Source organism: Corythoichthys intestinalis, chromosome 21 (genome assembly GCF_030265065.1).
Source record: "Corythoichthys intestinalis isolate RoL2023-P3 chromosome 21, ASM3026506v1, whole genome shotgun sequence".
Lineage (NCBI taxonomy): Eukaryota > Metazoa > Chordata > Actinopteri > Syngnathiformes > Syngnathidae > Corythoichthys > Corythoichthys intestinalis.
Genome location: NC_080415.1, coordinates 17342643 through 17365820, shown reverse-complemented (window position 1 = coordinate 17365820; position 23178 = coordinate 17342643). Strand labels below are relative to the sequence as shown.

At 39.9% G+C, this 23178-nt stretch overlaps 1 long non-coding RNA gene across 1 annotated transcript in view; it reads right to left on the bottom strand.

Moving 5' to 3' along the window:
- Positions 1-7421: 7421 nt before the first annotated feature.
- The window catches only part of LOC130909508 (uncharacterized), a 109594-nt gene continuing 93837 nt past the window's right edge, over positions 7422-23178 (bottom strand). The window contains exons 4-5 of the long non-coding RNA XR_009061761.1: positions 12489-12648; positions 7422-11884 (exon numbers count right to left, since the gene is read on the bottom strand). This is a non-coding gene — a long non-coding RNA (uncharacterized LOC130909508). The remainder of the gene's footprint in view (positions 11885-12488; positions 12649-23178) is intronic.

The window sequence follows — 23178 nt, the reverse complement described above, 5'->3', positions numbered from 1 at the left end:
GCGCGGCTCTCTCGCTGGCAACCATCGGAGGCTTTCTCCGGCTCGGAAAGCCAACCCAGGCGTTGAGCCCGCCCCTTTCCTCTCATGAGGGCCAGTGGTGGAGAGTGGACGTCCTGCTCTTCTTCGCTCCTCTCCAGATGTGCTGCACTATTAATAATAATAATAAACCACATTTTCCATTCAGATTCAGGAAAGAAACATTATGCTATTTTTGTTCCGCTGCAATTTTAACCCTTTTGGGGAAAGCGGTCAATATTCAAAAGTTATCATTGCCTTAACCTTCTGATGCATGAATTCAAGAACATAGGTTTGCATAGGGACAATACACTACCAACTTTTTAAGATGCTCAGATTGTCCCCACCAATTTTTAACCTACTTTATTTAAATTTTATGATTACTTCAGTTATCTAGGTCAATTAGATTGTCTTCCCATATGTTGTAACGACAGAATTGCACCTTCCATTATTAAGTGAATTATTTTCATTGTGTTGAGACTTAAATTTACCCCTTTTTACTTGCTGAATCTGCCGCCCCCCCCCCCCCCCCCCAACATAATGCAATGAATCTGCTATGGCAGCATATAGACATATTGTTCTATCAAACACAACAGTTCTTAAGCCAAAAGAACTGTTGTGTCAGTATGCTGCCATAGCAGATTCATGGCCCATTAAGCCCCTGAACTATTCTTAATTTGTCCGTTTTACCCTGGAAACCCCCGTTTACAGACAACCGCTTTTGTTTCAACCCAACCATAAAATGAAGGTAATCAATTATATTTATTATTCAAAATGTCTGTCATTTTTAGCTTAGAATCATTAATTGATTGATTAATTGATAATATTTTGTTTGAAAAAAAAAAGACCAAAAAAAAATATTCACTTGCATATTTTAAACTTTTAAACAAATTACGTCACAATGAAAAAAATGGTGTCTGTACAAAAGTCACAGATATTTACCTCATAACTATCGCTTAACTGTATTTTTTTCATTACTGTCACATTTTCCTCAATATTTTAGATAATAATCGATCCAAAGAAAGAAAAGAAGAAAAAAAAAATTTAAAGGGTAAATATATGAAAAAGAAAATCTCGACCACTCCTTAATGTCTTCGATTTCTGCATCCCGACCCTTGTTATATGACCATGTTTCACCCATAAAATCCCCCAAAAAATCCAGCTGTGGCAGTTCACAGGTTATAAACGGGTAAAATAATTTTCCCTAGATTTTACAAGTAAATTTAGGGTGCGCATTATACACGGGTGCGCCTTATATTTGGGAAATTACGGTGTGTATATATATGGCTAAAAACACAGACAAAACTGAAAAAGCAGTTTCTGCTCTTGCACCCCTCTTTAAAAGAAACTGCTGTATTTTAAGCCAAAAGAACTATTGTGTTTGATAGAACAATATGTCTATATGCTGCCATAGCAGATTAATGGCCCATTAAGCCCCCAAACTATTTTTAATTTGTCCATTTTACCCTGGAAACCCCCGTTTACAGACGTCGCACAACCGCTTTTGTTTCAACCCAGCCATAAAATGAAGGTAATTATTCAAAATGTCATTTTTAGCTTAGAATCACTAATTGATGTCTAATATTTTTTTTAAACAAAAGACTTTAAAAAATTATTCACGCGTATATTTTAAACTTTTGAACAAATTACGTCACAATGAAAAAAATTGTGTCTAAAAAAGTCACGGATATTTACCTCATAGCTATCGCTTAATTGTATTTTTTTTTTTCATTACTGTCGCATTTTTCTCACTATTTTAGATGATAATCGATCCAAACAAAGAAAAATTGAGAAAAAAAAGTTTAAAAGGGTAAATATATGAAAAAGAAACCACTCCTTAATGTCTGCAATTTCTGCATCGCGACCCTTGTTATATTACCATGTTTTACCCATAAAATCCAGCTGTGGCTATTCACCGCTGTGTCTTGACACTCAGTGATACATGCTACATGGAGTTTTTGGACCGAAACAAGGTTAAGTATGCGATAATATTTTGTTGAAGTCATGGCGTCTTTAATTCTGCTCTTTCATGCTCTAACCTCCAGATAGGGTTTCACTGTTTATTTATTTATTTATTTACTTTAAATGCCTTCCTGTTCCAAATTCACAAAATTCTGGAAGTGCACGTCAGGCTACAGCGGAGGGTCGTAAATCGGGTCTCCCTTGACGGCGCAGGTCTGATGCGGAAGCATAACTCGGACTTAACTCATTCACTGCCAGCCCAGGTCACAGAGTATGCGTTGTGGTAGTATTGTGGTAGAAATTGATATTGAAAACACCTATTGACGGTAATAGATGTCCAATCCATTTCAACTGAAAGGGACTGGAAGTGATCATTCGATCGCAGAAGAGATGTGTAAAACAGAAAAATATAAATACACATTCCTAGAGTTCTGCTGGCAACCGGTGTACCCCGCCGCCTGCCCACAGTTAGCTGGGAGAGGCTTCAGCACCCCCGCGACCGTTGTGAGGATAAGCGGTACAGAAGATGAATGAAGGAATTCCCAGCACAAAATACACTTGGCCACACTTTTTGGAATTTATGTCTTTATTCTTGTTGTCACTAATTTGAACCATACATTTACTGTATGATTATTTTTTTTCATTATTGATTATTTTATTTTGTTATCTATTTATTTATTTTATTATATATTTACAGTGGGGCAAATAAGTATTTAGTCAACCATCAATTGTGCAAGTTCTCCAACTTGAAAATATTAGAGAGGCCTGTAATTGTCAACATGGGTAAACCTCAACCATGAGAGACAGAATGTGGAGAAAAAAAAACAGAACATCACATTCTTTGATTTTTACAGACTTTATTTCCAAATTAGAGTGGAAAATAAGTATTTGGTCACCTACAAACAAGCAAGATTTCTGGTTGTCAAAGAGGTCTAACTTCTTCTAAGGAGGTCTAACGAGTCTCTGCTCGTTTTCTGTATTAATGACACCTGTTTTAACTCATTATCGGTATAAAAGACACCTGTCTACAACCTCAGTCAGTCACACTCCAAACTCCACTATGGCCAAGACCAAAGAGCTGTCGAAGGACACCAGAGACAAAATTGTAGACCTGCACCAGGCTGGGAAGACTGAATCTGCAATAGGTAAAACGCTTGGTGTAAAGAAATCAACTGTGGGAGCAATTATTAGAAAATGGAAGACATACAAGACCACTGATAATCTCCCTCGATCTGGGGCTCCATGCAAGATCTCACCCCATGGCATCAAAATGATAACAAGAACAGGGAGCAAAAATCCCAGAACCACACGGGGGGAACAAGTGAATGACCTTCAGAGAGGTGGGACCACAGTAACAAAGTCTACTATCAGTAACACAATGTGCCGCCAGGGACTCAAATCCTGCACTGCCAGACGTGTCCAACTGCTGAAGCCAGTACATGTCCAGGCCCGTCTGCAGTTCGCTAGAGAGCATTTGAATAATCCAGAAGAGGACTGGGAGAATGTGTTATGGTCAGATGAAACCAAAATAGAACTTTTTGGTAGAAACACAGGTTCTCGTGTTTGGAGGAGAAAGAATACTGAATTGCATCTGAAGAACACCATACCCACTGTGAAGCATGAGGGTGGAAACATCATGCTTTGGGGCTGTTTTTCTGCAAAGGGACCAGGACGACTGATCTGTGTAAAGGAAGGAAGGAATGGGGCCATGTATTGAGAGATTTTGAGTGAAAATCTCCTTCCATCAGCAAGGGCATTGAAGATGAGACGTGGCTGGATCCTTCAGGATGACAATGATCCCAAACACACAGCCAGGGCAACAAAGGAGTGGCTTCGTAAGAAGCATTTCAAGGTCCTGGAGTGGCCTTGCCAGTCTCCAGAACTCAACCCCATAGAAAATCTGTGGAGGGAGTTGAAAGTCTGTTGAAACATCACTGCTCTAGAGGAAATCTACATGGAGGAATGGGCCAAAATACCAGCAACAGTGTGTGAAAAGCTTGTGAAGAGTTACAGAAAACGTTTGACCTCCGTTATTGCCAACAAAGGGTACATAACAAAGTATTGAGATGAACTTTTGGTATTGACCAAATACTTATTTTCCACTATGATTTGCAAATAAATTCTTTAAAAATCAAACAATGTGATTTTCTGTTTTTTTCCCACATTCTGTCTCTCATGGTTGAGGTTTACCCATGTTGACAATTACAGGCCTCTCTAAAATTATTAAGTGGGAGAACTTGCATAATTAGTGGTGGACTAAATACTTATTTGCCCCTGTAATTCCCTTTCTCAACTTGATTTAGAATCTACTTGAAATCAAAAACAGAAGTGAAAGATTTTTAAATCTGAACTCATTCACTGTCATTGACAGGAGAGAACGTCCAAACCATTTTGACTAGAAGGATTGGCAGCAATCGTTCAATGAGGTGTTTTTTTTTTTTTTTTTTTTAATATTGGGTCAAAATCCCCAAGGATTTAAGAACTTGTTTGAGTATTTTTGTTTTCACATCGATGAGCATCATTCTATTATAATAATTGCCTATACTTAAAGGTAATTTGAACAAATTAGTGATTTCAGAAGTGTATATTAAATTTATATCCCTTGCCATTCATTATTGTGAAACCGTAGTTAGAGGCGGCTAGCAATGATGCTTGTTTCGACAAGAGAGACACACTTTGCTTTTTAGGTATACATGAAAATTTTATAGTTTCTGAGGGAACTCATAAATAAATGTAGCTGACCTTTGGGCCTTGACATGATAGTCTTACAAGTTATAGTGGCACCTTTGCTCTGGACTTAGACCACCTGAGCTGATCGCACCACTGGTGGTGAAACTTTGTACGTAATGACCTTGCTCATGGACACGTTTTCACAAAAAGATAACTTTACTTGACTGATGTTGTTGATTGATATCATACTTGATGAGTGGGCAGCCCTCCAGAGAGCAAACTATTTGTATACGGAAATTTTTTTAAAAAGTCAATTTTCCATAATGTCCCGTTGACATTCCCACAATCATATTCAGTTATAAGTCAAAATGACACAGGATGATTGCGTAACAGTGCAGTTAGCAAAATGTTAAAAAAAAAAAAACTGCAACACTGGTTTCATGCATGTTACACTGTTGGCAAGCTGAGGACATCTGACAAAAATGATTGCATCACTCATAATCACAAACTGAAGAAAATAAGTCACAGATTTGCTTCTGATTGCTAAAACTAGGGCTGGAAAGTTTTTATTCATTGCACTGGGAATGTTTTAAATTATGGAAAATTGAGTTTTTAATGGTTGTACACAAATAGTCTCTGAGGAGCCTGCCCACCCAAGAAGTGGGAAATCAAACAACTAAGTAAATCTTTTGTTATCGGCCACAGCAAACCACAAATACCAAATGCACAACACCAGTCGTACGATATCCAAGTCCTTTGTTCAAAATAGTTTGTCAATATCAGCTTTGGCTGAAAGTCAAGCCAACAGAAATGGAAACAAAAGCAGCCTGCCATCCAATTCTAAAATCAAATAAATCCTCAGAAGAACTGCCATAAAAATCCACAAAATACTCACAGTTCATAACAACTTCAATCAACATTTATTCGGTCATTTTGTCATATTAATTCATGAATTTCTTATGATTCCTCACCCGCAGCTTCAATCCAAATAAAAATTCAAGTGAATTGTGAGGATAAGTTTCGAAAGCTGTTCCCCTTTTTTGTCATCTGTGTCAACTGAAAAGCCAAGAAATGATCACATCACTGCAGAACAGCAGGGTGCTCGGCCAAAACTGTGGCTGTATTCAAATATGTAGGATATGTTTCGCATTCATTTTTAAACAACCTGGTCCCTCCGCCGTTGCGTGACTGTGCCCCTGTGTCCTGCTGAGAGTGCCATTAAAGCCTAAAATATCCTCCTTCACAGATTGTGCAGTGTGATTTTGTCATAACGCGCCTTTGGCTTTTTCCAAAATTCTGCATTCCTCTCTGTATCAAGATGACTAGACTTTAAAAGTTGTACATTTTGTTCACGTATTTGTTCAAATTTGAAAACAGCATTCAGTGTTGGCTTTTATTGGCATAAGCTTTGGCAACTCTTTCACAACAAACATAACTATTGTGGCGAGCGACATGGGGAAGAATGACAGGAGATGATCTATTTCTTAACATGTTTTATTGAACACAATGCGGAACATATACCATTTGCAGCCACTGACAGTCATGGTTGCCAAACTTCCCATCATGCATTTGGGCGGAACGGTTAAGTCGCTACAGTATAATTTAGTGAAAGCACAACAAAAATGATATTCCTATCTCCTATCAAAAAAAATAATGTTCACAAAAAGAAAAGCACTCAATGCAAAGAGAACTGGCATTCCCAATCAAAATAGCTATGCAAAACACACATAAAACTTACTCAGACTTTGCCTTGGCTAGATCTCTAATTAATCTAAAACTCGCTATTGACACCTTGTGGTGTATTTCAATCACCACCTTACGTAGTTAAAGACACTGTGGAAGAACGGCAGGGATCCCATGTGACGTGAACAAAGGCGAGCTGTTAGTTGATTTTTTTTTTTTTTTTTTTTTAAACCTGTCCTGTTCAGCTGTTTGACACAGAGAATGGAAGTCTAAGTGCCCGGATTCTGAACAGTTTTAATGTTTCACATGGAGAGTCTGACATACTCCCATTTTGATCATTCAAAATACCTTTTTATTATGACAAAGCAGCGAACAGGAAGGGATTATGGGGGGACAGAAGAAAAGAAATACAAGAGAAGAAAGAAAAGAAACACATACACAAACAACAACAAGAAATACATTGAACATCTAAACTAGTTACTAATATGCTGGTGCTATCGTCAGCAAGATGTATTTCCGGTTTACACCATGTGGGGGCCAATTGGCCAGTGAAAGAGGAGAATGGGGGTGGGGGTGTCTTTAAGACTATAAGCTAAGTGATTGAAAGGGGTAGAGTGTACACAAATCAGTTCTGTGATCTAGAACCCAGTAATCGTGTGAATCTCTTATGAGTGTAAGCCCGTTGGCGACCAACCCTACGCCACCGCATCGCCAATCCCGGCACCGGAACCCCCAACCCGAGCATGCCCTACCACATCCAGCAGCACGCAAGCCCCACCGGGCGCGCGACAGCCACGCAGACGGGCGGAGAAACCGCGCGGGCGCCAACCCAGGGCCACGGCCCCCACCCAGCCAGCCCGGGGAGGGAGGGCGGGTGGGGGGGCCATGCGCAGCCCATCCCTCCTCCCGCCGCCCAGCAAAGGAGCCACCGTCCCCCCCCCCCGGGACCCAGGGTGGTCCCCCGGGCCACCCGCGCGCCCATCAACCGGCCTTCAGGGATGGCAGGAGGGGACGCATCACCAACCCCACGCCTACACCCACCCCCGCCCGCCCACCCGGGCCACAAGCCACAGCCCCCCAACCGGCACGGCACGCCACGGGACCCCCAGCGGCCCACCAAGCCCCAGGCAAGGCAGGGTCCCCCGCCGGTGCAGGCGACACCCTGCTGATACACCGGCGCCCAGCCAGCGACCCGCGACGGAGCGCAGGGCGGATGCCCAGCCAGAGAAGAGAGGGGAAGGCGGAGGCAGGAAAACGCCCAGGAACTGCCACGGGGCGATGCAAGATCGGAGACCCGACCCCCCAACCCACACCCGCGGCCGGCAGCCGAGGCAGAGGGGAGGCCACACCCCGGGAGCCACGCCATATAGAAAAAGTGTGGGACCCACCTACCACCCTATTACTGTGGCTGCCAGGTTCCCGACTGGCAGCCATCACCCAGCACCGTGATGGGGGTGTGAGGGGAGGGTAGTGCAATGTATGCATTAAAATAGGAAAGCTTGGCTTGGGGCAGTGGGACCACAGCATGGAGTTTCTGCCCAGCCGCCCGTCCCACCGCCCTTTGCCGGAGCTCTCCTGTGGATTATGATGTGTGTGGTGCATTTAAAAAAGGTGCAGGGATGGCGGGGCCTGTGGTGAGGAGGCAGCCGTGAGGCCCCCTAAAGTTAGTTGATTTTTTGATTGAAAATTTTACAAATTTTATTAAAATGAAAACATTAAGAGGGGTTTTAATATAAAATTACTATAACTTGTACTCACATTTATCCTTCCAGAACTACAAGTCTTTCTATCCGTGGATCCCTTTAACAGAAAGAATGGTAATAATTACAGATGTCCCGATCGATCGGCATATCGGGTCCGATCACATCATTTTCAAAGTATCGGAATCGGCAAAAAAAATATCGGACATGCCTTTTTTAATTTTTTTTTTTTTTTTTTTAATTAAATCGTTTTCTAATTGTATTTAACGTTACAGACATAATGTGTTACACTCTTCCAGAGTCTTCAGTTTAAGCTTAAGGTAGGGTTATCAATTTATCGCGTTAACGGTGAGAATTTATATTTTTTACAATTATCACATTACATTATTTAACGCAATTAACACATGCGCTGCACGACCCACTCACGCATTGTCGCGTTCAATTTATAATGACGCCATTTTACCCATACAGTATATAGACCTAAAAGGCGGCGTAAAATGAGTAGAGAGAATTTTGGCAGCGTTTGGAGCCTTTTTTTAAATGGCTAAAACCTTACAATCCCTCTCCCAACGATTAGAATAATCGTGGGAAGCAATGTGGGGAAGAAAGGTAGTAGTAGAGCTTTTTCTTAACACCATATGTTATTTCCCAACGCAGAGAAGATATATCAATTGGTACCACGACGCACAGTCATGGTTGCACTTCCCATCATGCATTTGGGCAGAAGTTAAATGGCTACAGTATCATTTACTGAAAGCTCAACAAATACACTAGATGGCAATATTTAGTCACAATATACAAAGTCACATTTATCCTTTAATAATTACAAGTCCTTCTATCCGTGGATCCCTCTCACAGAAAGAATGTTAATGTTAATAATGTAAATGCCATCTTGAGGATTTATTGTCATAATAAACAAATACAGTACTTATGTACTGTATGTTGAATGTATATATTCGTCCGAGTTTTATTCATTTTTTTCTTAATGCATTGCCAAAATGTATATGATCGGGAAAAATTATCGGGAATGATTGGAATTGAATCGGGAGCAAAGAAAAGCAATCGGATTGGGAAATATCGGGATCGGCAGATACTCAAACTAAAACGATCGGGATCGGATCAGGAGCAAAAAACATGATCGGAACAACCCTAGTAATAATAATACCATCTTGTGGGATTTATTGTTATAATAAACAAATACAGTACTTATGTACAGTATGTTGAATCTATATGTCCGTCTTGTGTCTTATCTTTGAATTGTGATTAATTATGAATATTTAATTTTTAAGCAGTGATTAACTAGATTAAAAATTTTAATCGTTTGACAGCCCTAATATATATAGTTTTAATATCGCAATATACAGTAATATCGCAGTATATCGCAAACCCCAAAAAAGTCGCAACAATAGTTTTTTACAATATCGTTCAGGCCTAGTGTATACAGTATATAATATCAATAAGTGTGTGTATAACCCTACAAATGCATATTTTATCATTAAAACACTAAATAATATTTTGTAAAATGTAAATAAAATATTCATAATATAAATAACATATATAATGTATGAATAATACGTACTTTACATTCATTGTCTCACTCTCTAATAAGATACGGGCGGGTGTGGGTGGGGAGCATGTGTACATACATACGTAGATGTAAATAAAGAGTACATTAATATGCTTTAGAACTATTTTATATAATAATCAGTGTTGGGCATGTTACTTTAAAAAAGTAATTAGTTACTTTTTGGAAGAAGTAGTGAGTAATGTAACTGAGTTAGTAACTGAATTACTCTATAGTAAAAGTAACGAGTTACCAGTGAAAGTAACTATTTCCGTTACTTTAAAAAGAACTTGTTGTATGTCAAACAATTTGAAATTTTCTGAGCAGTATTCGAGTCAGTGGAATAGAGAAAAACAGACAGGTAGTTAATTTGTTAGGTGCTTCAGCAGATTTGAATTGCTTGCCACAGATGTCGACAAAAGCTTTGCCCCGGGACATAAATTACACATTACATGCAGGTTCTTTCCTTTAATTTTGACAAACTTGAAATAGTGTCTATATCTCCACCTCTTAAAGGACAATTTTTCTTCTGAATGCTCTGCCATCCTGACCCTGTGCATCTGTTTTGCGTGTGTGTGTTTGCCGCACGCGCTGTTCCGGTTTGCTTGTGAAATCAACGGCTCTGATTGGCTTACTACGACACATGACTCTAACCCTCAGCCAATCACAATCACTTCCATAGCATCTCTCGAGGGGCTGCATTTAGGTAGGCTCCTTTCCCGACAATTCACGTCACCTTCAAAGCGTCTGCCGTCCTCCAGATGGAAGCAGAATTATTGCTGGCTGACAGTGGGAGATGGGAACGAGGCTAGCATCAGGTGTAGCAAACAGACAAATGCTACCAAACTTTGGAAAGCATTGTCTAATTGAATGAGCAGGAACAAACAGTTTGGAATCAGAAGTACGTGCGCTATTCTCGAACCTGAACGTACCCCAAGTCTTGGATGACAAATCAACAGAGCAGAGAGTCGACTCGACACGGCTGGTAGTTTCTTCAATTTATTCAGAGTAAGTAACGCACCGCTTTTGACCGTCAGTAACGGTAAAGGCGTTGTAACGGCGGAAAAAGTAATTAGTTAGATGACCCCGTTACTGAAAAAATAACGCCGTTACGTAACGGCGTTACTCCCAACACTGATAATAATGTAATATCTTTTTTTTAATCTGCGATGCACGTGAAGTTTAGCCGCGAATTAACGTTTATATTCTCAATCCAAGGTACTTCCAAGGCATGTCCTGTTAATTTTGGGTCACTTTCTGTTGATTTTGGGTCATTTTTCGTCACTTGCCGTTGATTTAAAGGGAAATTGTATTCTTTTATTTTACACCCTTAGTCAAGTGTCAATATGTCAACACAGATTGCGCAAGCGGCAGTTTCCGCCTTGTTTCTTTTGCTGCCTTGGAGGTTTTCTTATGCTGCGAGTGCCACTAAGCTGTGTCCGTTGTCACACATTACCACGTATGTGAGGAATGTGGTGCTTGAGAAGGGGGACGGGGGATTGACATGGGACACACACGCATGCATGCAAGTAATGTAACTTTGATGCTAAAAGTGTGTATTATTAGAAGAGGGCGCTCGTATAACATTGATTCTTAAATCGATGTCTTATTTTGCCAGAGCCCAATGACATCAATTAGGTTTGCTACAGTGAGTCTATGTTTTCATGTAGGGATTTTGCATTATGTGCTGTCATGATATGGAGAGTAAGGCCTCCTGGGTCTCCAAAGTGCAGCTGCAGCCTCCTCTACACTACAGGTTAGTGGGGTTGAATCTTAATGGCTTTCCATTATGTTCGTGAGTATATACTGTTAGTATACGTATAGTACACACGAAGTGAATGACAGAATTTTTTTTTTTTTTAAATGAAGGAAACCGGTTTTTGTATTGTCTAATTTCAATCATTTCTGATGCAAGTTAAATCTCATGGGGAGGCAAACACTGTTTCAAAGCTTGTTTGGTATCAGGAGAAAAAAGCATATGCAAAAAGGGGAAGAAAAAAACAAAACTTGATTTAAATATTGTCATATCTACTTGTGTTTTCTATAAACAAAGGGGAAATAGATTCATTTTAAACTTCAGAAATAAGACAATGTTAAAAAAAAATATCCGAGAAAACTGTCGAGTAGATTTTGCTATGCATCGTGCGGCTGAAAGGACGTGAAATATAGCGAAAAGCTTCGTGACGCAGGTTTAATTTAATGCTTTGCATAGACTCCCGGGGATGCCAGCAAATCTTCAAACTGTCAAGCTTGAGTCGGTGGCTCGCGAGGCACTTGGTTCGCCTTGTGTCTGGCAACGGTACAGAGGAGAAGAGAGAATTACAATTTGGACACGTTTCAAGGATCCAAGTGCTATTTCGAGAGAGCAACAAAGAGTGACAGACATGCCTGACAACCGTATGGAGGATTGTGTATGCACACACCACGTGTGTGCTACTGCCTATACAGTACATTGATACCCTAATATACAAGTTCCTTGACTACGTCGCTCCGCTGACTTTTTTCTTTTGACTTTACACACTTTAAATGTCATTCGCTCTGTGCGTGCTTACTTATGTCAGCTGTGTCCAGATGTATTATTTTTCTTTAAATTGGTGACAATTATGAAACATTTGGTTGTCGATGGTTACGTAGGACCTCCTTAGTACCTGCAGCCATGAGAGAAAGCGAAATAGGACCAGCCATTTATTTAGGAGCACAACTAGTATTGAACCAATACAGTGGTAACTCGACATACGACCACATCGGCATACGATTCTTTTGACATACGACCTAAAATTTGATATTTGATGATATCAGTATTCAAAAAATTATACAAGACGATAAAATAAAAGAAGAACAATACGTATAGTAATAAGTCTTTAAATCATAATGAAATATTTTTTCTACTGCACCTTCTGCCCGTTTCACTGTTTCCTGTGATGCGGTAATTTCACCACAGTCTCTAATCTCAGTCACCTTCCCGCAGACCAGAGAGCTACCTGAAGGTGTTATTTTTATGCAATCCTCCACAATTGAACGACGTCATGAAAAGAGAAAGCCCTCTGGGTCGCTCTGTAGAAAGAAGAAAGAAAAAGCATAAACGTGAAAAAGACAAAGGTTGGTTGTGATGAAAAAAACTTTTTAATTGCATAAACATATACTTAGCGCAATTGCAAGCTTGCAGTTATTTACATATTGTAGAGTTGAGATGACATGCTGTTAAAGCTGAATTATACTGTATCATTAGCCAAAAATATTTTCATTATTCAGCCAGGTGTGGATTAATGTCAGGTAAATTTACTTCCGCTCCCATTTTATTGAAAGTTGGACAAAGTGGGGGAACTAAACTTGACTCTTGTTGATTTTCATGTGATGCACTTTTACGTTGTGTTAAATTGTGCTATTCAAATAAGTTTGCTTTGCCTAAAAGTGCCAAGGTTAATTATAGTGTATCACAAAAGTGAGTACACCCCTCGCATTTCTACAGATATTTCAGTATATCTTTTCATGGGACAACACTGACAAAATGACACTTTGACACAATGAATCTGTGTGCAGCTTATATAATACGAGTTCATTTATTTATAAGGCAAACTATAACTCAAAATTATAACTCAAAATAAGGCCATTAATATCTAAACCCCTGGCAACAAAAGTGAGTACACCCTTTAGAAACTACATACATCCCTAAATGTCCAAATTGAGTACTGCTTGTCATTTTCCCTCCAAAATGTCATGTGACTCGTTACAGAAGTGCTGTCAGCATTGCTGCAGAGATTGGAGAGGTGGGGGGCGGGGGCGGGGGGTCAGCCAGTTAACAAAAGTGAGTACACCCCATAGAAACTACGTACATCCCTAAATGTCCAAATTGAGTACTGCTTGTCATTTTCCCTCCAAAATGTCATGTGACTCGTTACAGGAGTGCTGTCAGCATTGCTGCAGAGATTGGAGAGGTGGGGGGGTCAGCCAGTTAGTGCTTAGACCATACGGCGCACTCTACATCAAATTAGTGTGCATGGCTGTCACCCAAGGAGGAAGCCTTTTCTGAAGACAGTACACAAAAAAAGCCCGCAAACAGTTTACTGAAGACATGTCAACAAAGCACATGGATTATTAGAACCATGTCCTATGGTCTGATGAGACGGGCGTAGTGTACGCGGGTTTTAATATAAATATATTTTTTTTTCTTATTCTTGCTCGTACGGCCTCTCAACCTTCCGCCTGAAAAGCAGTGTGACCAAACTGTTTTTCTTGGTCACCAGTGCAGCTGGCGTTTGGTACTTAAAGGTAAAAATGATTGACAGGTTTTTCGCTTTGATATGGCCAGAGACTCCTCGGTAGCTCTACGATCAAAGGCACAAATGTGTTAATCATCGTTCGGCTTGGTACTAGGGATGTCCCGATCCAGGTTTTTGCACTTCCGATACCGATATTGTTTTGCACTTCCGATCCGATACCGATACTGGCCGATACCAATACCAGCCTATCTGGGTATGTATTAAAGTTTAAAGTTATTTAGCCTCCTTACTTACTTTTCAGACTCATGTTGAAAAGGGTTTTAGTACTTTTGATAACAACTAGCCAGCTGAATTGAGTTTGAATAACACACAATGGTTGGTAACAAGAAACTGACCTGTTTATTCAGTGACAAACACAAAAGATTATAAATAACAAACAAAAATGACATAGTCAGTCAGTAAAACGTGCAAATAATATTGTAAACTGTCAGTGGAAAATCCCACAAATCCCCCAAGCTATTAGGTGCTTTTAATGTTTCGTGCATTAGTTACAAAAATTGTATAAAAAGCCTCTCAGGTTTAAATAAACGACTATTTCAGTTTCAAGTTAACATTTTAAAACAGTAAATAAACTACTCAAGTCCCCATTCTGTATCAGCAGCTTTAAACTACATTCAATTAATTTTATTTTGCGAATCAACTGTTAAAGTTGTTAAAATTGCTCCCGTTATTCCATAATTTCCCTTCTGTCTACTTTTGACATGTGAAAGTTTTAAAACTGTTTTGAAGATAGATTCAAGTCAAGATTTTGCCAATTTAGGAGTATTTTAGATAAAAAGTTAATTAGGTTCGCTTGGAAGGTTCACTACAACAGCCTACAAGGGAAGTCTCCTGCTTTAAGATGGCGGCTGTTTACTAACGCACCTAGTTTTCAATGCATGTGTTGCTAACGCTGTTGAGTCTGTCATTGTGCATCTAGTTCTACATACATATGATATCTATTAGACAAGCATGATGTTTACTCTCGGGACTCAATGCAGTCCGTTTCTCATTGCGTCCCGAAGACCCCGCTGTGTATTAGTTCCGCTTTACTTGACATATTTCAATAATCAGAATTTGGATGTTTGTGAATCGTTCTGGAATCTTCCACCGCAGAATCGCTCAAGGATGTAATGATGTCTGGGCATGTTGTACCGTGGTTCTAATGCTGCGTTCCAGAAAAGTGGGATGTCGGACTTTTCTGACCTCCGACAAGGAAAATATCATTGGAACACCACTCGAACTGGGAGGTCCAAGTCGCAAAGTCGGAGAAAAAATAACTACCCCGACTTCCAAGTTGTTTCAATCTGACGTTACCGGACAAAATGGCGCTCAAGAAAACGAATGATAACACAATAATGAAGTAAATCAAGTTTATTTGAGACGCCATATATTTTTTTCCTCATACAGTGAATTATATTTGTTGTGCTATGTTTTTATATTGACGATCAGCAAAGGATGTAACTAAAAAAAGACAGTTGTGGGCTATAACGCAGCCATCGTTTTTCCTCTACTATTTGATCGCTTATAGGAAGGCAGGTTCGCTGGAGGTCAAAATGTCTTTGGATGGCCAAAATAAAAAACACCTCGTCGCGATCAGCCATCTTTGTTGTTTACATTTGCTTGGAACGCTTTGAGGTCCGAACTGGTACCATCCGAGTGGGATAAATCCGACTTCCCACTTCTCTGGAATGCAGCATAATGTGTTGGATGGTGCGTCTTTACTCACGAGAGATAACGGCTCGTCATCCAGAATGAATTCTTGATTCTTCTTCTTGCAATGAATTCTTGCAATGACTCTTGTTATTCCCTGGGCTTTGGGACTGTCGAGTGCCAGTTTGTCACGCATAGCAAAAGTTTCTGCCAGTGTTAGTTGCGTAGGACCTTTCTTTTTGTCTTCGGTTTTCTTAACATACTCCTTATATTGTTTTTGGTTGTATGTCGCTAAATGCTTGATTAGGTTGGTTGTATTAAAACTTCTTACAGCTTTAACACCACACTTGACTTTGTGACATATGTTTCACTCTGCCTCTTTGTCTTTGTCGTCCTTTAAGGTGAAATGATCCCACAGAGCTGACATTTTTACCGATAAAGTCTCTCGGTAAATTGGGAGACGGTAATGTAGTGTGTTGAAGGTGTGCTGTAAAATGTGGACCGGATTTTAGGAAAACCGAAGCAAAAACTGGAATGGATTATGTATATCGGTGCGCTGTAAAACCCGGACCAGATTTTCACAAAAAAAAACTGGATCGGAAGTCTGGATCGGAACATTTCTGTGTCGGCCGATCCGATACCGATGCGCATTTTTTTGCCCATATCGGCATCCGATCCGATCCAAATATCGGATCGGAACATCTCTACTTGGTACAAAGTTTGAAGTGTGCTCTGGCAACTCATTCATTGTGTGAGAGGATGTTCTCAGCAGCGTTAGCATCAAAGCCCAAAAAAAACTTTTTTTTTTCAGTATTAGATTGGAGACTCGGTATCAGCAGAATCTCAAAATCAGGTGACTCGGACTCGAGTGCAAAAATATGCGATCGGGACATCCCTAGCAATCATATGATAATGTTAAATCCAGGCTAAGGCGTTTATCTGTGATTGATGAAGATTGGTTTATATAAAATGGATCCAGGAAGCCATGTCTCGGCACAATATCTGCTTTCATGAAGAAAAACAAAAGTTTACATTAAAAAAACACATAAAAAAATTGCGCGTCCTGCGATGGGACTATTGCTATTGTTGCGGGGGTGGGGGGGCGTCACCAGATAATTTAGAATATGTTGCCTAGGGTACCAAATTGGTCAGGAACGGCCCTGATGGGTCCCAAGAAGGTGGTAGAAGTGGTGAAAAAAAGGAAGGTGACGCTCACCATTGAAATATGAAAGAAATCATAGAAAAATATGACCGAGATGTACGTGTGAGTGAACTGGAACTGGAATTAGAACATGTTTCACCATATCCTCCTCTACCTCCACACCTGTTGTCTACTCTGACCTCTGTTTGCTAGTAAGTTAAGGTGACAATAAAAAAGTTTTTAAATTTCTTATTCGTAATTTATTTGTAGTGCTGCAACGATTAATCGATTAACCCGAGTATTCAATGACAAAAAAAATATTCAAATAAAATTTTGTTGCTTTGAGTATTCGTTTAATTAAAGCGGGGTTGTAATGGTTTATTTTGAAAGTTTGCATTTCGTTTTATTAGAGTGGATACACTACCCTCTGGTCTGCCTCATTTCAAATGGCTGAATCCAAATGCTCCCTGTTCAGATCAACGAAAGCTAAGTTTTTGTTTCAGCTCATGTTTTTTAATGCATTCGTAATTTAGTTTATCTGTATATTTAGCCGTTTTTTGTGGGAATATGTGTCTGAGCCATTTGTTAGGAGCATTGTAAAAAAACGTTAGCATTTTATAGCATTTAAGCTAGCAGACTTTTGCTATGTAAGTTAGCCAATTGTTGTTTTGTTGTACATAGATCCTTATTTATTTATTTTTTTTAATACAGTTTTTGGCTCAGCTCAGGAATTTTAATTTTTCATGTTCCTTATCCGATTACTCGATTATTCGAACTAACTAGTTCGATTAATCAACTACTAAAATAAACAATAGCTGCAGCCCTATTTGTTTGACATTTTTCTAATTTAATGCATTTGTTAAATTAGACTGAACGCGGCTTACCGTATTCTCCTGTACCTCCACACCGGCCGTCTCATCAGACCCATGGCCAGTCTCTATAAGGTGACAATAAAAACGTTTTAAATTTCTTATTTATAATCTATTTGTTTTTATTTGTTTTGCTATGTGCAATTGCTATTTGTAATTGTACCTGCAGTATTTATTAAGGATTTATCGTAGGTTTTTGGGCTGTGGAATTAATTAATCGAATTATAATGTATTCTTATAAGCAAATCCATCTCGACATACGACCATTTTGGCATACAAGCCAGGTCCTGGAACAAATTAAATTCGCATGTCGAGTTACCACTGTAGAATTTTTTTGGGGCTGCTGATACAGATACTTTTTTTTTTTCGTTTGATACTAAATTACTGCGTACTCACTTGACTGTAAAGTACATGCTAACACGGCTTGGTCAGACACTGCTTAACCCTTGTATGTTGATAGAAATCTGCCCATATTTTTGCTAGTGGATCAAATTGTCACACTTGGACGGAATGGAGCACACTCACGTGCAGAATACAGTCTTTTATTTAACACAAACAATCAGAAGCAGGAACAAACTGAGGGCGCTCCAGAAGGAGGAAATAACGAGCTATGAAATAAAATGATACAAACGAGAAACAAGAGAGCCAGGCAAAATGCACTGGAGTTTACAACTACAACAAAGGGCTACGAATGAGGCACAAAATAACAAAGAGCTATGGCAAAATACTATGAACAACTTAGAATATCTTGGCTATGGTCTGGCTTTTGTGGCAACGAAGGGCGAAGACACTTTGGCACGAGACTAGGGAGAGACAATTTAAGCACATGAGGAATGGGGCACAGGTGGAAACAATAGGTAATCATAATCAGAGGCAGGTGAGACTGCAGGAAGGGTGAGTGTGGGAAATAGGGTGAGGCTACAAAATGAAAATAACCCTCACCCAGACGTGACACAAATTTGACCTGTGATTTAACGGAGTCTAAAAATACTAAACCTTTGTAGTACAGTATATTGTTTTCGGGTCAAATTTGGGTATGTAAAAAGTAGTATTGATTTTTGCATACCCAATTTTGACAACAGGTCAATTCTGACCCGAACACAATACAGGAGTCACCTCATTGAATGAACAAACATTAATACGCTGCCACCCTCCCACTTGAAATGAATTGGACGTCTACTTGTGATTAAATAATTGGTGGGAGAGTGCAGCTATGCCACTTGTTACTAGGCAGTTCACACATTCTATTTAACCAAAAACAAACAGTTAAACCAGGTTGGGGTTCCCCCCTCACCCTAACAGAGTGCCCATAGTGCACAATGTTTTACTGGACGACCGTCACTGAGAGTCGCTCTCCCGTCTCGCGTTTCACTTTACAAGTTTCTTACATGATCCGTTTTGCTCCCTCCCTTGAAATGGCCTTGGTGGCCATTAACTATCCAGTGTGAAAGTGCAGAACTATTTCCAAAGTGTTGTAACACTAGCCAGTCCGATCAATTCTTTCACTCCCAGCATGGAGCCACATACCTCACGTCACAGGGTGGCAGAGATGGAGAGGGGGAGTCCCTCTGTGCAGCCGAGAGAAACTTTACCAACTCTCCTAATGTCACAAGACTGGTGCTTTGGATACACCACAATTACGTGAGAAGCAGAGAGTAGTTTTTGCTAGAATAATAGAGACAGGATGTTACAAAAACCTATTCAGACCATCAATTGTAAGTGGTTAACTTTTGAAGATGGTGCAGAAAGAAGTCTATTTAAAAAATATGTACATATTCTATTTTTAAAAGTAATTTTATAAGGATGAGTGTTTTTGCATCAGTTTTTGTGGTAGTATTTAGGGTTTAAACTATTACTGCAATTCTTATTTAACTTTTTCTTTTGGGGAGTGGTGAAGTACAGTGTTCTACAGTTTGTTGTTTCAGTTTTGGCATACTTAAACATACCCAGATTGAACACTCAATACACATGCCCTTCATTTTCATTGTCATGGCTTACACGGAAACAACAACACTGTCATTAAAAAACTTTCACAATGGGACTCGATTTGAAGCGTTTCTATTTTAAGCCCTTAAAATGCTATTGTCATGTAAATGAACTGTGTTCAAAACTGGTTTTCCCTAAAAATGACTGCACTCACTGGACCAATTCTTTTCTGTACAAGAAAATGTCACTGTAAATTGGCATGGGTTTGAAAGAAAAAGACTGAGGTAAAAGTGAGAAATTAATGTAACTTTCAGTTATATACAATATTAATTTTGATGTCTTAGGGCTATTTAAAAACAATATATTGTGGGGAAAATAAGTATTTTATTCAATTAACCCAATATAGGGAAAGTGACTATTTTTGGTAATTAAAAAAAAAAAAAAACATAGCCCCATGAAAACATTGCATCCACATCAGACATAAGCATTAATTAATGCCCATGACAGAGTGATGGGCGAAAATATTACATTATGCCTTTGTGATGTTTGATTGCTTCTGTGACATAGATTGTAACAACATCTATTGTTTTTCACCTTGTTCCCACCTTGTTCCTAGTTAGGAAACTCGCTTGAGTAGGGAATCTCACGGGATAACTTGTTTTGCACCCATAATATTTACCATTTGTTGCATCTGTTGCAGCACAGCTCATTTGTCCCATGTGAAAAGTCCTTTTTCAAGGGGGCTGGACCAAAAGTAGCTTTCATTTTTGTCATTGGACGGGGCCGCGCCGCTCGGAGGCGGAAGTTGGCCTCTCAGCCTCCGAGGGGTGCGTCCTTACAAAAGCGGACGTTTCCGGGCGACCCGTGAAGTCCGCTGGTGGATTAAGCATACGGATCGCCCGGCTTTGTCCTTTTGCCGCTTTACTGGAGTGTTGCTGGCTTCCCACTCATTTGTCACGGTAAGCGATTTTCATTGCTAAGGGACAACTAGTTGTGCTGTAACGATAACGCGGGGATTCTGGGATTGACAAACTCAAATCTAGCGTCACGTTACCATTGTTTTTGCTTGTTTTTGATACTTGTTGCTTGCTCTTGTGGGATTGTAATCAATAAATCTCATTTATTCTGCATTTTCTAATCAATAAACATCGTCTATTGAGCAAAAGTGTGCCTGTTACTGATTCACCGCGAACCTGGAAATTTCGGAAAACACAGAGTCATATGTGGACATCTCATTTTGGGTTATCGACAGTGGGGCAAATAAGTATTTAGTCAACCACTAATTGTGCAAGTTCTCCCACTTGAAAATATTAGAGAGGCCTGTAATTGTCAACATGGGTATACCTCAACCATGAGAGACAGAAGGTGGGAAAAAACAGAAAATCACATTGTTTGATTTTAAAAGAATGTATTTGCAAATCATGGTGGAAAATAAGTAGTTGGTCAATACCAAAAGTTCATATCAATACTTTGTTATGTACCCTTAGTTGGCAATAACGGAGGCCAAACGTTTTCCGTAACTCTTCACAAGCTTTTCACACACTGTTGCTGGTATTTTGGCCCATTCCTCCATGCAGATCTCCTCTAGAGCAGTGATGTTTTGGGGCTGTCGTTGGGCAACACGGACTTTCAACTCCCTCCACAGATTTTCTATGGGGTTGAGATCTGGAGACTGGCTAGGCCACTCCAGGACCTTGAAATGCTTCTTACGAAGCCACTCCTTCGTTGCCCTGGCTGTGTGTTTGGGATCATTGTCATGCTGAAAGAAACAGCCACGTCTCATCTTCAATGTCCTTGCTGATGGAAGGAGATTTTTACTCAAAATCTCTCGATACATGGCCCCATTCATTCTTTCCTTTACACAGACCAGTCGTCCTGGTCCCTTTGCAGAAAAATAGCCCCAAAGCATGATGTTTCCACCCCCATGCTTCACAGTGGGTATGGTGTTCTTCGGGTGCAATTCAGTATTTTTTTTCTCCTCCAAACACGAGAACCTGTGCTTCTACCAAAAAGTTCTATTTTGGTTTCATCTGACCATAACACAGTCTCCCAGTCCTCTTCTGGATCATCCAAGTGCTCTATAGCGAACCGCAGACGGGCCTGGACATGTACTGGCTTCAGCAGGGGGACACGTCTGGCAGTGCAGGATTTGAGTCCTTAGGTTATTCACTAGGTCCCCCCGTGTGGTTCTGGGATTTTTGCTCAGTTCTTGTTATCATTTTGACGTCACGGGGTGAGATCTTGCATGGAGCCCCCGATCGGGGAAGATTATCAGTGGTCTTGTTTGTCTTCCATTTTCTAATAATTGTTCCCACACAATGTTCCCTCTAAGCTGCGCGCGTGCGCAATCGCGCACTGCTGGCACCTACTCTGCACGTAAGAAATTCTATGCTGCGCACAAAAAAAAAATCAACAGAAACGTATTAATTGCGTTGTAACTTGGTGAGTGACAGGTGTCCAGCAAATGATACGATAAGGTTCACTTCCGCTACGCAGCCAATCATAGCATTGACATTGCTTGTGTATTTCCCAGCCTACACGCGCGGTGTAGGTTAGCAAGCTGACAACAGGGCGTGAGTGCGGCGAGGTTCAGAGACGCAAAGGCCAACCCCTTATCATGGCGAAACGAACGGGCAGCGACACATCCACTCACCAAGCCAAAGTAAAAAAGAAATGCGATTCATATAAGATGGAGTGGCTGTCGGAGCATGTGCAAATAGATGAACAAGCGGTGAAACTGTGTGATATTTGCCACGAAGCCAAAGTACCAAGTGAGTTTTCAGAGGGAAAAATGCGGACTGAATGGAGAAAAGTTGGACTACCTCAAGTGTCATATTCAGCAGAAAAGTCATTTGAAAGCTGTTGAAAATTACAAAGACTCAAGATGGGACAGGCGATTGGTACATTATTGTGGGAGAATGCAAAAAGACCGACAGAAGAGAAACGAGCTGTCCTACAAAACAAAATCTGACCCCAGAGCAAGTTGAAGTTCTCATTGACGATATTTTACTTGCCATCGAAATGAATGCGTAAATGGTGTCAGTTCAACAAATCCAAAATCACATGGCAAAGTATGTAAGTATACCAGAAAGCTGGCGAGATAAAAACTATGCCTTTGAATTTGTTAACTCAATAAATGAGATAGTGGAGAATGAGACGATGAGATGTGCAGTGTTAAAAATGCACCCTGGCATACACCGATAGTAGATGAGAGCACTGACATATCAGTACACCAAATTCTAGTCCTATATATTAAGATGTGAAAAATAAGGTTCAATTGAAGTCAGATTGGTGTATATTCTAGTGACATTTATAAAGATATTTTAATTATGGATATTAATCATTAAATGCTCTTAATACTAGATAATTTACTTGCAGTAGAAATGCTAAGAGGCGTGAAAAGGCGTGATACTGGTGTGTGGCCGCCATGTACCATATTTTACAGACTATAAATCGCAGTTTTTTTCATAGTTTGGTAGAGGGTGCGTCTTATACTCTGGAGCGACTTATACTGTGTGTGAACTTATTCACACATTATTATATCATTGTTGCTAGCTAGCATGTTCTTTATGCTATAGTTATCTGAACAACTCTAATTAGCTATGTTACATTAACGTACCAGGCATGTTCTCAGTTCGTTGTTTATGAGTCATGTAATGTTAGCATACCGTACACTTATTCAGCCTGTTGTTCTCTATTGTATTTTTATTCTAAATTGCCTTTAAAAATGACATGT